The 11,991-nt window shown below is 33.1% G+C and overlaps 1 long non-coding RNA gene across 1 annotated transcript; it reads right to left on the reverse strand.

Annotated features, from left to right (window-relative positions):
- Positions 1–3,746: 3,746 nt before the first annotated feature.
- Positions 3,747–11,731, reverse strand: LOC105467622 (uncharacterized). Its single transcript, XR_011625346.1, has 5 exons — positions 11,603–11,731; positions 10,385–10,447; positions 9,136–9,199; positions 5,726–5,803; positions 3,747–3,982 (listed from the first exon to the last, which is right to left on the reverse strand). It is a non-coding gene; the product is annotated as an uncharacterized lncRNA (long non-coding RNA).
- Positions 11,732–11,991: the final 260 nt, after the last annotated feature.

Raw genomic sequence — 11,991 nt, forward strand, 5'->3', positions numbered from 1 at the left:
GGACAAAAATACCTGCTTGGCATGATGCTATTTTGTTTCTATTTAAATTCAGAGTCATTACATTTTATATAGCTTGCTTTTTATTGGTCTGTTTTTGTTCTTCTTTTAAGTCAATGTAATGCATTCCAATGGTGCCAAATTATCAGCAAAGACTTGAATTTTTTATTTAGGTCATGGAACAGGTACGGCATCAATAGCAATAAGTAATCACATCAGTGTTACTTGAATATATTGACTGCTGTGAGCAGAACAAGATCCTTGACAAATATTCCAGCGAATCTATCTACAATCCATGCCAAACCAAATAGTAGATCTATGGATAAGCTAAATTTAAAACAGAAAAGGTAAATGAGAGGAGAGAGAGAGAGAGAGAGAAAAAGAGACAACACAGTAATATTTTGGGACTATGTATACTATTAAAGAAAATTTTATTTCTTCATCTTCATAAAACCAACTGGCAGCAACTAACACTACCTCTTTCCTAAAGGTCATTCTGTTAGGCCTCAAAGTATTGACAAAACTTCTCATTAAAGGGAAAGGTGTAATAAGTTTCTTAATTTAGATTGGGTAAAGAAAGTCATCCCTCTGTTAAATTATCTTTGGACAGACCATCGATTAATGTCGATCAAGTTATCTCGTTCTTTTCTGATAACTCTTTTAAGAGCTCTAAATAAAGACAATGACTAAATCTGCACTGTCAATTAAAGCCTATAAGAAAGAATGTCATCCCTTGTCACCACTGTGAAATCAGTAAGGTAGCATGGTGGGTGCCAACCCAAGTGTGGGTAAGTCTGTGTCCTGGACTTGATTGCTGAGAATAAGATATACATCCATGCTGGGTTTGTTAATAGGAGCATTTCAGTTTGCCATTCATTCCTTGATGGATGTGAATTTTTTTTTTTTTTTTTTTTGGTAGTAAACTAACCATTTAAAAGTAAAACTTAATCAGATTTGCAATGTATGATGGGATTTCTCTCCCTGGTCACAGTTGAAATGACTAAGAGAAAGGGAACAAAAATAATAACTATGTCAGTGATGAAAATCAAAGCAGAGCACCAACCATAGGCCGTAAACTGAATGTTTTAAGTAATTATTTCAGCGTAATGCACAAGGGACTCTCGTATTAGCAGCTTTTCTACCTCAGTCTGGATCCTAGAAGTTTAATAAGGTACAATCACCCTTGAGTTTGGAACTTTCATGCCTGGAAATGAGAATGAGCAGAGGACCAGTATGCTAAGAGTAGGAATAGTGGGTATAAATATGCATGCTATCTGTCAGAAAGGTCAGTCTTAAACTACTACTGTATGGAAAATGGGATGGGATGCTACTGAGTGATACCTCTTAGTTCTGTAAGTTGGAAATTAATTAATGTGTGTGCCTTGGTAACTTTAGGATACAGAATAAATACAGAGAACCCACCTTTCAGCTCAGACATGTAGCTTCTTCAGTGTCATTGCATTTATTGAACAGATATTTTCTGCTTACCTGAACCGCTAATATGAAGAAAAATTAAAGCTCTAAATAATATAAATTGTCTCCTTTATTTTTGTTCTAGAATAAAATAATTGATAAAGGACCAGTACAGTCTCTGAGGAAAAAAAAAAAAAAAAAAAAAGCCCACTCCAAATACTGAACAAGTGTGTAGACCTGTTTCTTAAGGATACATATAGTGTGCATTTGGAGAGCTTGCCTGCCTTGTATTCCTTCATCTTTACTCTAATGAAGGTACTGTGCTTCACCTTTGGTGAAACCATGCCACTCCACCCTTTTTCCCATTGTCTGGGTAAGATGGATCATAGTAATTACTCTTGGGGTTGGCATATAACTCAAGTCTAAGCTAACTGATATATCCATCTCTCTGAACACACTGATGACCCTGATCATCTCTGGGCCCATAAATACCAGGCCTTGACTTTTAAGAAATTGTTGCAAAGAGAAAAATTCCCTTTATAAAAAGCAGTTAAACTTTGACAATGACAGTGCAGCACCCTTGGCAGCCATATTTCTATTACTTAGACATAACTGGCCTGAAAATGGAGTCAATGAGAGGCAATCTAAAAAAATAATAATAAATGTTCCTAAATGAGAAAAACCTAATATGAAAGTGCTTTTAAAATGTAATTTGTATTCTAGAAATAATCATTAAAGATCTTATATGTATTAATAAAAAAATTTGAGGTTCCAGAAAGGTGACTTCCAAAAGAAACATGTGAAAAAAATATATTTGAGATTGAGAAATAACTTTTGGATGGCCAATTAGATATTGTAAAACCTGCATCAGTAAATTAGAAGGAAAGCTTGAGAAATTCTCATGTAATACAAAAGAATTCTTAAAGAAATAGCCATAAAAATCCAATTGAAAAATGCAAAAAAATGGTTCACACAGGCCCTTCACAAAAGAGGTTATCCAAATGGCCCACAGCATATGAAAAATATTCAACATCATTACTTATGAAGAAAACATTCCAATTATACAACCACTTGAGTGATCAAAATATTAGTAAAACAAACAAAAAATAAATAATAAAATTTTAAAAAACTAAAATTATCAAATATTTGTTAAAATGTGTATCACCTGGAAGTCTCATACACTTCCTGATGGAGTATAAACTGGACAGCCCTTTGAACATGTACTTAGTGGCTTTTATTATAGCCAAATATATATTTACTCTGTGATTGCCTCTTCTAGATTTATACCCAAGAAAATTAAGTGCATATGTCCATCAAAAGACATGTGCAAGAATGTTGATAAATTTCTAGTCATTAAAAAGCCTGAAAAAACTCAAATATCCCACCAACAAAAAAGATGCATATTTACATCTTAATAGTAATAACAATTTTAAAAATTGAGCTAATGTACTTAATAACATAGATAAATTGCATAAACATACTGTTTTAAGCAAAAGAAACCTAACACAAATTAGGACTGTTTTATATACAAGGCAATCTTCTAGCATAATGGTAATATTATGTATATAATTTGGATTGTCATAATCAAGTATATGCATATATAAAAGTTGATCAATTTATACATTTAGTGTATATTTTGATAAATGTTAATTATATGTCAATTAAAAATAACTAATAAATGATGTGCACAACAAACACAGAGGACACATCTAGAAATGTACATGTAATTTCACATGGGGAGAATGAAGTTAGATACTCAACATCCTCATCATCCTCAGCAAATTGTCCTTGTTTGTCTTTCACCAGTAAGTAAATTTTGGTAATTCTACCCTGTCATTATAATTTGAGTCTAAGTCAATCGCCCCATTTCTACTACCACTATCCTAGTTCAGGCCACAGATTTCTCTCACTTAACAAGCAACAGGCATTGTTCTTTCCTCTGATTTGTTCCACATCCCCACTCTCTGTAAATCTTTTAAAAATTACTGACCATTGCTTTTTCTAAAATATCAATCTGGTTATCTTGTTATCCTGAATAAAATTATTTTGTACTCCCATATACATTTGTATCCTGGATGATGTTTAAAACCACTGTCCGTTGTTTCAAGGTACTCTAGGTTGTATGCAACACACTCACTTGTTCAAGACCATCTAAGCCAACTTGATCATTCGTACCTACTATTTGAGGGGGGCGGAGAGCCAGTTTTGATAGATTCCAATATTTAGAAATGAGCAATATCTACATAGGTTTCTTCCCCAGTAATCTCTCTGTCAAACTCTGTGTTATAATGAAAACAAGTCTCAGAACACGTTCTGTCACATCAGCAAAACTTTATTAATAAACAGGAACAAAAACAAATGTTATTAAGCTCATTCTGAAAGCTTAGATGAATTATCTGTTCCCTAAGAACCTTGCTTGAAAGATTTATTGAGGCAGATGCAACAGATAGCAAGCTTCAGATAACATTTTATTAGGCTCAGCGGAGAGAATCTGCCTTCATCCAAGTAAACAGACTTAAAAGAGTCTCCTGGTCACTCTGAAGGTTCTGCAGGCTATTGATCTTGATGGAATCTTACAAGGAATTCAAACAAAGACAGGTCATATCTGTACAACATCTTGAACATCACGAATTTCACCAATGAAAAGTTATTTATATCATTTGTTATGCTAATTAACAAGCTTGTAAGTACTGATCAAAAATAAAACTTATTCAAACATATGTAATAACTGCCTTTGAAATGTGGCTTCTGATTAAAAATTTTCAAATGTGTTCCTGATTAGGCTACTTCAAATGCTAACTACCCTCCTGCCACTAACTCAATGATTAGAAATCAAACACACATGTATACACTGCTTATACATAAATATTTAAAACAGACAAGATGATCCTCTTTCCACTGGCACTTCAGCCAGTCTGAATAATTTTAATTCCTGTGAACATATTATAATTTCTAGGTCCTTTTATGTTCTCTGCCTCAGTAACACTTGCATTCCTCCATGTTTTCACATAGAGAACTTATATCTGTTCTGCAGATTTGCTCTTTTAGGAAGTTTACTTTAATCTGCCATATTTGGACTAGAAATTCTGATTGCTTTTATTAACAAATTGTACACGATCATTATAGCAACCTTTGCCAGTATTATATTGTACGTATTTGCTTAATTGTATGTGATGTTTCTCTACACTTTTAGGATGAACAAATAATGTATCCTGGTTCATGCCCAGATTCCTTGAGTATGTACCTGTGGGTAATAGCAGGTAATCTACAAGTCTAGTCTATTTCTTTTCATTTATTCTAAATTTATTGTAGTATATTTCAAGTTCATTGCTTTTCCACTCAGTGGGGAAGTCATGGATCTCCGGATACTTTAACTTCATTTATCCCTAATCCTAATACCAATCTTTCTATTATTGCATTATATGAGATATATATGTGTGTGTGTGTGTGTGTATATATATATATAGAGAGAGAGAGAGAGAGAGAAAGAAAGAGAGAGAGCAATATATAGGTAGGTAGGTAGATAGATAGATAGATAGATAGATAGATAGATAGATAGATAGATAGACAGATACATAGATATGTATATGTGTGTTTGTATTAAAACCCTATATTAGGCTCAGCAGAGAAAATCTGCCTTCATCCAAGTAAACAGACTTAAAAGAGTCTCCTGGTCACTCTGAAGGTTCTGCAGGCTATTGAACCTGATGGATTGTTACACTGAATTCAAGCAAAGAAAGGTCATATCTGTACAATATCTTGAACATCACGAACTGGTACTTTGTACCAATATTTATTATTATAATTCTGCCACCAATATTCATATATTAACTCTTTCCAGTGTCCTTCGTTTCCATTTTTCTATCTAGTAGGATGTTTCCTCTGTCTGAAAACTGTCTATAAAATGTTTTTGGGGAAATTTGCCAGTGAAGATCTCTCGTAAGTTTTGCCTGTTTGGAAATTGTCCTTGTTTTGCTTGCATTTTTGATGGATATTTTTATTGAGTATAAAATTCTAGTACAGCTGATTTTAAGTATTTTAAAAATGTTATTTTATTGTTTCCTGACATTCATTTTTGCTGAGAAGTTAGCTATCAGTTTTATTGATTTCCTGGATGCTTTTAAGATTTTTCTCGTTTGGTTTTCCACAATGATACATCAATATATCCAGACATGATGTTCTATATGTTTATCCTGATTGGTTTGCAGAGTGTTTAAAATCTGTGGTCTGATATCTGTCTTAGTCTGTTTGGTGTTGCTGTAAAGAAATACATGAGACTAGTTAAATTATAAAGAAAAGAGCTTATTTAATTCACAATTCTGTTGGTTAAAAAATTGGGCTCCTGGTGAGGACCTAAGGCTGCTTTCACTCATGGAACAAGGCAAAGGGAAGCCTTAGTGTGCAGGGATCACATGATAAGAGAGAAGGCAAGGAAAGGAGGAATGAGGCTTTAAAAAAAATGAGGGCTAACTGTAGTCACGTTTCTCTGCTATCAAACATTGGAACTTACACCTTTTATCTGACTGTACGTTTTGGTCCATGCTCTTTTTAATAATCTGCTCCTGTGGGAAGTAATAAGAGTTAGAATTCATTCACCCTCCACCTTCCACCAATGGACTATTAATCTATTCATGAGGAATTTGCCCCCATAACCCAAACACCTCCCATTAGGCTCCACCTCCGACATTGGGGGTCAAATTTCAACATGAGGTTGGGAGGGAACAAATACCTAAACCATAAATGTTTTTCTTCAGTTGTGAAAAATACTTATGTATGATTCTTTCAAATATTGCTTAAAGTCCTTTTCTCTATCTCCTTTACCTCTTGGGAGTTGTTTTTCTCTATATTTATCTTATGATTTTTTTCTAAAATTTTCCATCTATTTTTTCTTCATATTTTATTCTGGGTCTTTTCTACTGGCTTGTCATCATTTTTATTTTGTAAGTGTAAGGTGTACAATATGATATTTCGATATACACAGTGAAATAATTACTATAGGTAAAAATTTAACACATTCACCATCTCACAGAATTATGTTTTTATTTTTGTGACAGCACCACCTAAAATCTACTCAGAAAATTCTAGTGTACTATACAGAGATTATCATTAACATCATTAACTGTAGTACTCATGCTGTATTTATATCTCTTGATTTATTAATCCAACATAACTGCAACTTTCTACCTCTTGATCTACATCTCCCCATTGCCCATCCTCATCCCTTACCTGTGATAATCATCATTTTATTGTCTGTTTCTATTCATTCAGCTCATTTTTTCTTTGTTTGTTTTAGGTTCCATATAAGAGATGAATAATGTTCTATTCTAATACATATATATAATATATATATACTTAATGTATATATGCCTCAATTTTTTATCACTTATAGTTTTAATGAATTCTCTCTTTTTCTCTCCAAATCTCCTCTTAATGTATTTATTAAGCTAATAATTAAAATTATTTCACTGTTAAAATAAATTCTTAATTTAAAAAAACTTTGAGATTTACATAAATGTCACAAAGATAGGGCTACGGGCTCTTGTATGCCCTATATGCAGTTCCCCTATTGTTAATATCTTACCATAGTATGGCACTTTTATCAGAACTAATGAACCAATATTAATATGCCAACCATTCTATTTTTAAGTTTTTATTATTCCATTATATTTACCCTTTCGTTTTCTGGAACTCTGGTAAAATGTACCTTGTAATCTATTTTCCTCAAATATTAATCATAGTTATGTTAATATCTTTGACCAATAACTTCAACAATGGGGTTATCTGTAAGTTGATTTCTCTAGCTGTTTTCCTTTTGTTCTTTTTTTGTATAGCTGGTGTTTATTTTTTAAATGTCAGTCATCATTTATAAAAATTTTTGGAAGTTCTGGAATTTTTTTTTAATCTGGAGAAGGTTCATTTGACTCTCTAATATACAGAAAACTATATTAAACCCAACAATAATTGGACTAATTTCAAGGTAAGGTTCTGCCTACTTCTGGTACATTTGCACTAGTGAGAAGAAGCTTTCCAGTGAGTACTGCTTGAAAGTCTTGAGCAACGACTAGGGCTTCTATTATTTGATGGCTTGTATACTCACTGCATTTTTGCAGTTCTGTGAGATTGCAGATACTCTTGGTCTACTTTTGCTGGCTTTCTGCTTGTCTCTTTAGTTCCCTTCCTTGAAATACTTAATCTGCAAATACCTTAAAGAGAAAACTGTGCATCGTTTAGGATTGATCCTCCTTGATCTTGGCCTTCTAACTCCTAGCTGCTTTCGCTGCACTGAACTTCGCATTAGCTTTCCTTAGAGTTAAGCCATTTCTCAAAGCTCTTCTGGCTTCTTTACCTGCTAGCCATAGCCTTCTGCCTGGATTTCTCCACCACTTGTGCTTCGTGAATTTGCAATCGGTACTAAGAGAAAAATGGCTCACAGAATGCACAGGTCTTGGCTGTTCAAGTCCTGATTGCCTTGGAAGCTCATTGATATGCTGAAACACATTGTTTTCTCTAATATTACATGATCTCTAATTTTCTCAGTGGGATCATTTGTCTACCATGAGCCAATCTATTTTGGATAAAATGAAAGTCTTTCTTCATCATTCTTTTACTGTTGTAATTCGTTTTACTAATTTTAGGTAAAACAGATGCAGTATAATGTGCAAAGTGTAAGTACAGAGGAAAAGGCCTATATAAAAAAGTATTTTTATGCAAGCAATAATCAATATGTTAATATTTTGACCTGGGAGGTACATGTATTTGATGGGAGGGGAGGTACATATATTTGATCTGGAAGTACTTGTACCTCTCAGATCAAAGTGTTAAAATATTGATTACTGCTTACATCACGAAAGGCCCCTAGAGATCATTCACCATTGTGCAGGGAACTGCTATTCTAACCATAATCTCTAGCTCCTTTGATCAATGTTACCTGTTTTTAAATTTCATATAAATGGGATCATACAATATGTCTTTTGTGTCACCTTTTGTCACATGACATTTAGTTTGAGATTTGTCGATGTAGTTGCATGTATCAGTATTTTGCTGTTATTTTTTCTGATGTGTGGTTTTTTTCACTCTATGAACATACCACAGTTTACTTATCCATTCTATCCATGGTAGATATTTTGGTTATTTCCAGTTTGAGGCTCATGCATGTATCTGCTATTAACAGTCTCATACAAGTCTATTTGTAATCATCAGGCATTCATTTTTGAGGAGTATGTGCCTAACAATGAACATTTTTCAATATGAAGCAGAACATTCATTCTCATTGCAGTAAGGTAAAGCCAAAAAGCTATTTATAAGCACCACTGTTTTCTATTTTTCTGGAAGTGCTAGTCAGTATAACTAGGAAAGAAATTAAATTAAATACAGAAATATTGCAATAGTGAAGACAAAATGATTATCATTAGTAAGAATAAGATTCCCTAACTGAAACCACAACAACAAAAAACAAAAACATCCAAATAATGAATGAACCAAATAAACCAAAGTTTATTCATTAAATAAATAAACAAAAACCTAAAATAAGCCATCCTGCTTAGAAAACATAAAAACTATCCTAGACACCCAAATTGCATTTGACTATAAAAACGCAGGAAAAGTTGCCAAAGACCAACCAAAATGAGTGAATAAAACAAATAAAATGGTTTGAATATGTGGTAGTCTTCAAACAATCTTTTTAAAAGGTCAATAGATTAAAGAGCTAATAACCATGGCTCATACCTGTAATCCTAGCACTTTGGGAGGCTGAGGAGGCCAAGACCAGCCTGGACAACATGGAAAAACCCTGGTTTTCCAAAAAAATAGAAAAATTAGTTATGGTGATGAGCACCTGTAGTTTCAGCTACTCAGGAGGCTGAGTTGGGAGAATTACCAGAACCTGGGGAGGTCAAGGCTACAGTGAGCCATGATAGTACCACTGCACTCCAGCCTCCAGCCTGGGCAGCAGAGTGAGACCCTGTCTAAAAATAGCTTAATTTAATTTATAGCATAGAATCTAGACATTCAGATAAATAACTATGCTATAAGTTGTCATTAAATAATTGGCATCATGTAATTTGAATTCTGCCCTTCTTCTTGATGCTTACAAACATAGATAATTGTTTTTACAAAAAAACAATATTTCCAAGAATAGCATATGATAAATACCTTATCAACAAGAAGAAAACAATTTAGATATTTTCCTGTTTCTATGCGAGAATTAATGCAATTGATAAGGTGAGTATGGGACTTCTGAAGTAACGTTATTTTAAATCAAATCACCTCTTCCATATGAACAACTAACTAAAGAAAGACAGAAAAGTCAGAATATATTCTTATTTGTATATTTTTCTTTTTTAGCCATAGTATATTCCACCAGTAGTGACCATCTAGGGAGACCAGCAACTGTGTTTATTAATTAACACAGTCTCTAAATTTTAATATTGTCTACCTAGGTATGAGTCATTGTGAAAACATAATAATGGTTCACAAGAAAAAGAAGAAAAACTGCTAAGATCCTAAAACATACACAAACATATACAGGATATTCAATTAATTTTATTTCAGTATATTTGAATATAAGGTTAAATTGTGCCTTCATCAATTAAAAAAATCAATCAAATATTTATTATGTCCAAAAAATCACTCAATACATATTTGTGGATGGAAGCTTGCAGATTTAATTTCTTATTATAACATTCTCATTAAACCTTGATTAAATCAGTAATATAGTGCTAGGCACACAGTACACAATTCATAATTGTTGAACTCGAATTTGAATCAGTATTTAGGTTAATGGTCTGTAACCCTATTCTACTCTCTGGCTTGGCAACAAGAAGGGGTTTTTATTCCATGCCCATGACCCCTAAAGTTTTCTGGATGGTTGGAGAAGAGAAGGAGAAAACATAAACATTTTCTTTGGGCAAGGTTTTCTCAATTTTCCTGTTTTGGGATAATAAAGCATGAGTTTTAATTAAGTTTGTAGGCTTACCATCTGCGAGCATCTGGAGTTTCATTCTGTTGCAGTGTTGAAGCAAGTGCATCAATTCCAATTCTGAAAGTGTAGAATGTGTAGAACAAATAGCAGTGTAATGGACAGCAGTAACTTTATTTTCCTTAAGGTCACTTTTAATTCTGTCTTTGAGTCTACACAAGAATTTGTATCGCCTTTCAAAGTCATTTGTATCCTATGGTGACACGCACAAAAGTTCATAATAAAACTATGTATCCTTTTTCTCTTTTAATGACTTGCTAAATTTGAGATTTTATGTTCTTAGCTAACCGCTTTTAAACTACATTTTCTTGAGACCACAGTTTTTCTAATGGATAAGACAAAAGCATTCATTTTGTTTAGAAAGACAGTAGGGTTTTTTTTAAGGTTTTGCTATTAGAAGTAATTCTGAAGTTTGCTATTTTCCTAAATGAAAGTTTGGAAAACAGAAAGTTCTGGTTGTAACAACATTTTCAAAATGATAGGATCATTTTTTATTTATAAGGTTAAATAAAGTGATGCCTAGACCATTTTAAGGTTATAAAGAAGGAAAACAATATCAACTGATGCTAAATCATCCGGAGTATGGTCTTAAAGTTATGACAGAAAAATACCATTATTAATATGTAATTGAATTATCAGTTTTAGATGGCATATGTTGTTGGAAATGCATTTAATTTAGCCTTTTGTTATAATTATTGTCAAAAGCATTGATCAAATAACATATATTTCTGCAATTGGAGACGATGTGATATTGTGGAAAAGCATAACCACTAGACCTAAGGCTTAGCTCCAAAGAAATATCGATAATTTACATGTACTTTCAGATAGAAGAATTTTAACAGCCTATAAACTAGCAGCCTTCTGTTAGTTAAATGGAAATTTACATTTAAAGTATAAACTGGTGTCCTGAGATTTAAAAAAGCATTATTAAGGAAAAGTATAGTACACGTTTTAGTTATCTATTGCTGTGCATAAAACTACCCCAAAATTTCTTAAACCAGCAGCTATTTTATCATATATTATAATTTCTGAGAGATAGAATTTTGCAAAGGAGTCAGCTGAATTTTTTTTTTTTCTTTTTTTACGTGACCTTAACTGAGTCAGTTTGTGATAATCAGCTGACAGATGGCCTGGTCTGAAAAAATCTTAAACTGCTTTATTTACGTCTTTTGCCTTACTGGTGATGACTAGAAAATAGTCAACCAGAGTGCCTACCCAGGCTTCTTCTGCTGGCTTAGGATTCCTCACAGTGTGGCAGTCTCAAGATAATCAGATGTATGGAGGGGCTCAGGGTTCCAATGAATTGTTTTTCAACAGATCTGGACAAAGGCTGCGAAGCTTTTCACGACTTAGCCTTAAAAGTCTCAGAATGTTGCATGCTCTTAATTTTATTCATTTCCACTAACACTAAAGTAGACATTGCACCTCAGTGAGAGAAATAACAAAGCATTTATGTCCACCTTTAATCTAACAATATACAGACAAAATAGTATATATTTCATGACTGTACAAATTAACATATTTTAACACATTGGATATGCTGAATAACCAGCACTCAGATTAAAAAAACAGAACATGGCTGGGCATGGTGGCTCAAGCCTGTA

The sequence above is a fragment of the Macaca nemestrina genome, chromosome 7 (genome assembly GCF_043159975.1).
Source record: "Macaca nemestrina isolate mMacNem1 chromosome 7, mMacNem.hap1, whole genome shotgun sequence".
In the NCBI taxonomy this organism is placed as follows: Eukaryota; Metazoa; Chordata; class Mammalia; order Primates; family Cercopithecidae; genus Macaca; species Macaca nemestrina.